The sequence below is a fragment of the Eubalaena glacialis genome, chromosome 11 (genome assembly GCF_028564815.1).
Source record: "Eubalaena glacialis isolate mEubGla1 chromosome 11, mEubGla1.1.hap2.+ XY, whole genome shotgun sequence".
Taxonomy (NCBI): domain Eukaryota; kingdom Metazoa; phylum Chordata; class Mammalia; order Artiodactyla; family Balaenidae; genus Eubalaena; species Eubalaena glacialis.
The window spans coordinates 108,196,916-108,201,946 of NC_083726.1; positions in this window are offsets into that span (position 1 = coordinate 108,196,916).

Consider the following 5,031-nt stretch of genomic DNA (forward strand, 5'->3'; position numbering starts at 1 on the left):
GATGTACAGCTGAAGTATGTTTTCCTATCTCAGCTGGAGTTGTTTTGTCTTTTTGTTTTTTGGTCTTTTTTCGTCACTTCGTTCGCTGAATAGTAAGCTCAGAGCCAAAGGTACAGGTGGAGTAGCGCTCTTTAGTAAATGTAGGCGTATGAGCTGAGAGCATAGGAAATGGGGTTGTTTTTGGAATGAACAAGTTCACATCTGAGTTCAGCAACAGGCCTGTTTGGTTTGGTGCTCTTAGCTCTTGACTAATCCTCGTTGAGATGGTTGATGACATTTCGGTTAACAGCTTCCTTTAGGTTAATGAAGGGGTTAGTAGTTCTAATATCCTTGAACTTCTAACCGCAGAGGTTTTCAGCACCAACTGCTGTGTCGTGCTGATATATGTGTGTCTTTCAGAAAAGAGGAAGGGGGCCTCTTTGCAACTGCACTACAAATTTCTTCCCCCAGGGAGTAGATGGTGCCCCTAGGTTGAGAGACACTACAGTATATGTCAATTCTGTTGAGTTACTTCTCAGATCCACTGCACCTTTCAAATTATTTATTCCCTAACTCAAGTACGTACTTGAGCCTAGGCTTGCGCAAAGCACTGTTCGAGTGGCACAAACCCACAAAAGACCCGAGTCCCGCTGAGTTTGCATTTTAGTGAGTGAATATAGAGAATCAACAAATATGTAAACAAATGTGAAATTTAATATCAGATGGCAATATATGTTATAAAGAAAAATAAAACATGGTAAGGGGCAGAGATTGGCATAACTGTGGGAGATATGTTTATTTTAAAGGGGGGTGTCTTTCCTATAAGATAAGAGGATATATAAATGGAGTCCTGTGGTGAGAGATGGATAACCATTTGACTATCTGGAGAGAAGAACGTTCCAGGCAGAGGGAGCAGATGCAAAGACTCTAAGCAGGGAGCATACGTGGCTTGTTTGAGAAATCACAAGCTGGAGAAAGTGGATTGTTCAAGAACCTTGTATTGCTTTGCAAGTTTAAAAAAATCAAAATTGGTAATATACCCAAGGCAAAAATATTCAAAGGTATAAAAAAGTATTTTATGAAGTAAGTCTCCCATCTCAGTCCTGGTTCCCTCAAGGCAACTGGTTAGCATGTTTTTAAAACATATATCTATTTCAGATATCTTTTGTGCGTGAGTCTGTGTGCATGTGTATGTCTGACCAGCTAATGTGAATTCGGGGAGACGGGGTCTTAATTGTCTCTAACGAGACTTATACATCTGTTGTTATAATTCTGTAGGTAACTTTACTGCCCAGCTGTTTGCTCTCTTTTCTAACTTTCCCCTTTTCCCTGCTCATTTTAAAGCAATTTTATTATGGAGTATTTCCAACATACTTTTTTTTTTTTTTTTTATAGAATGAGCTCGTGGATTATTACATAGGCATATGGGAGTCCACGGATTTTTTTTTTTTCTAATTTTTATTTATTTATTTATTTATTTATTTATGGCTGTGTTGGGTCTTCGTTTCTGTGTGAGGGCTTTCTCTAGTTGCGGCAAGTGGGGGCCACTCTTCATCGCGGTGCGCAGGCCTCTCACTATCGCGGCGGCCTCTCTTGTTGCGGAGCACAGGCTCCAGATGCGCAGGCTCAGTAGTTGTGGCTCACGGGCCCAGTTGCTCCGCGGCATGTGGGATCTTCCCAGACCAGGGCTTGAACCCGTGTCCCCTGCATTGGCAGGCAGATTCTCAACCACTGCGCCACCAGGGAAGCCCTCCAACATACTTTTTAAAATGTTTTTTTAAAAATGTACCATATACATTTGGGCCCTGAGATTTTTTTCCACCTAATATCTTTCCTCTTGTTCCATCATCAGTGTATGTAGAGTCCTCTTATCCTTTGTACTGGCTCCATAACTTTGCACTGCATAGCTTTCCATACCTTTGTCAGTCTTCTATTACTGGGTATTGAGGGTTTTTCAACATTGCAATTATAAACACTTTGTCATTCCAACACCCTTACCTCTAAATACCACCATCCACCAGGGTTACAGCTATTCTATTTCTAGAGAAAAAAATGTAGCAATGAGTGCATAGAGTTGGGGAAAAAAAGTCTTAACTTTGGTAGTGTATATAATTACAACCCTAAAACACACTGGTTGGAGCTACAGGAGAAAATACAAATTGGATGTGGTATGAGGCTGGGCCTGAAGTAAGTTCTTTTACAGCACAAAATCAGGGACTTGAATTACTTTACCAAGAGACACACGGTCCCTGGGTGGGAGCACAGCTATAGAGATTAACTAGAGCCTGTCATACCGTGATTACACATTAGCTGTGATCGGTATTCATTTGAAGCTCTGGAGTTTTGCATATTTGCAACAGCACCTATTGGGAAAGTAGCCCTATGCAACTCAAAATGATAGAGTGCCTGCCTGCTATGTGCCAAGTAATGCTGGGTGTTTTCACGTCACAAATATATCAATTGCAACAGCATTATCGGGATTCCTGCGTTTATTGCACAGAGGCAATTTTCGAAAGTACTTTTGCCCTTAGTGGATTGAAGAAATGTATTTATAAAGACTCATACTTCGAGATTTTGAAGTAATAAAGTTCTTTGAATCTTAGAACTGACACATTAAATCCAAGAGCTCGTACTTGGTTTCAGCTGAAAAGAGGGAAAAAAATCTCTTGACTTTAGAGGAATAATTGTATATATTATGGCATGAATGTCTGGTTTAATAGGAAAAGTCTAGAAAGGAAGCAGGTGCTGATAGAAATCTCTGAAAATTAGGTGATCTTGTCAGTGGCAGTGGTAAAGACTTCATCAGCTTTGTGACTTTCTCAGGGTGAAAGCATTTCATTTTAACTGATAAGCTAGTTCCAGAGCCACCCAGGTTCTCAGAATGGGGATGGGAAGCTGTAATGGAATTGAAACCCACGCTGATAATGTAATAGTTCCCCCAGCCCCTGTAGTTTGGGCAGTATTCCGTTAAGAAGGGTATAGAGTGGAAGCATGTGAGAAATGAGAAATTGCTACTTTGTTACTGCCATAGTATCATCCTTTCATGCACTGATCTTCTCACTTTAATTCATGGAGGATTTCACCTGTGGAGTTCTGGGTGACTCCTATACCTGCTACATTGACATGGCACCACTGGGAACAGGATTTACCAAGCAATAAAAACATTGGGAATTGCATGCGTGTGTGTGTATTTTATTTAAGAAATTCCTAAACTATTTGCCAGAATGGTTGTTAGGGGCTGAATTATGTTCCAAATTCTTACGTTGAAGCCCTAACTCCCAGTGCCTCAGAATATAACCATATCTGGAGATAGGTTAATGAGGCCAGTAGGGTGGGGCCCAATTCCATAGGATTGGTGCCCTTATAAGACCAGGAAGAGACACCAGGGGCTCGCATGTGCTGAAGGATTACCATGTGAAGGGGCAGGCAATAGGGCAGCTATCTGCAAGCCGAGATGCCTCAGGAGAAACCAAACCAGCCAGCACCTTGATCTTGGACTTCCAGCTCCAGGACTCTGAGAAAATAAATTGTTTAAACCATCCAGTCTGTGGTGTGTTTTTGTGGCAGCCCTAGCAATCTAATACAGTGGCTGTATCATTTTACATTCATAGCGGCCATGTATGAGGGTTCTTATCTGCATTTGGTATTGTCACTTTTTAAAATTTAGCTCTTCTGTAAATAATGTGTGTGGTGATATTTATTGTGATTTTAATTTGCATTTCCCTAGTGGCTAATAATGTTGAATATATTTTCATATGCTCATCTGTTGTGTGTATATTCTCTGGTGAAACGTCTATTCATGTCTTTTACAATTTTTTTTTTTTTTTAAGCTGGCTATGAGTGGTTGAGTCCTTGGGCTCAGCCAATCTTTTCAGCCTCTGGATCTAGAAGGGACCGTTGGAGGAACAGACCCTGGTCCCTGCTTCTTTGTCCTGGTGGCTGGGCCGAACAGGGCCCTTGCTCTTGAAGTCTGAGACTGGGCATTGACCTTGTGGGAACACCCTGAATTTGAAGTGCTGGGAAGATTTTTAAGGGCCAGGGATGGGTCTTTTCTAAATGTTATTACTTGTAAATAAAGTCTATTTTTCTCCCTTGGTGGGAAAATTTATTTAAAAAAACAAAACAGTTCTTTATGTATTATAATTTAGATATGAGTCCTTTGTCAAATATGTGGTTTGTAAATATTTTCTTCCAGTTAGTGGCTTGTCTTTTCACCCTCTTAACGGTGTCTTTTGTTAGAGCAAAAGTTTTTGATTTTGATAAAGTCCTATTTATTGATTATTTTTCCTGTATGAATTGTGCTTTTGGTGTCATGTCTAAGAACTTTTCACCTAGCCTAGGTCTTGAAAATTTTCTTCTATGTTTTCCTCTGAGATAATTTTTGTATAGGATGTGAGGTATAGGTTGAGGTTCATTTTTTTGCCTACGAATATCCGATTATCCCAGCACCATTTCTTGAAAAGACTATCCTTCCTTGCTTATGCCTTGCTTATGCCTTTGCCAAAATCCAGTTGGCCCTGCTCATGTGGGTTTATTTATGGGGTCTCTATTCTGTTCCATTGGTCTAGGTTGTCTGTCCCTCTGCCAACAACACATTGTCTTGATTACTGTAAATCTTAAAATATAGAAATACAATAGATTTTTATATGTTGACCATGTATTCTATAAATTCACTGAATTCATTTATCAGTTCTAGGAATTTTTTTTTTTTTTTGGTAAATTGGAATTTTCTGTAGTTACAAAACAGGATTTTTGTCATATTATCTGAATATAGGGACAGTTTTATCCTTTTTTTCCAGTCTGTGTGCCTTTTATTTCCTCTCCTTGCCTCATTGTGCTGGTTGGCTAGGACTTCTGTTTTTATTTCATTGATTTCTGCACATTATTATTTCCTTTGGGTTTATTTTGCTCTTCAGTTTCTGGTTTTTTTAAGATGGGAGCTTAGATTATTGACTTGAGACTTTTCTCCTATTCTAAGATAAGCATTTTAATGCTATAAATGTCCCTCTCAGCACTGCTTTACCTGTGCCCCACAAATTTCAAATGTTGTAT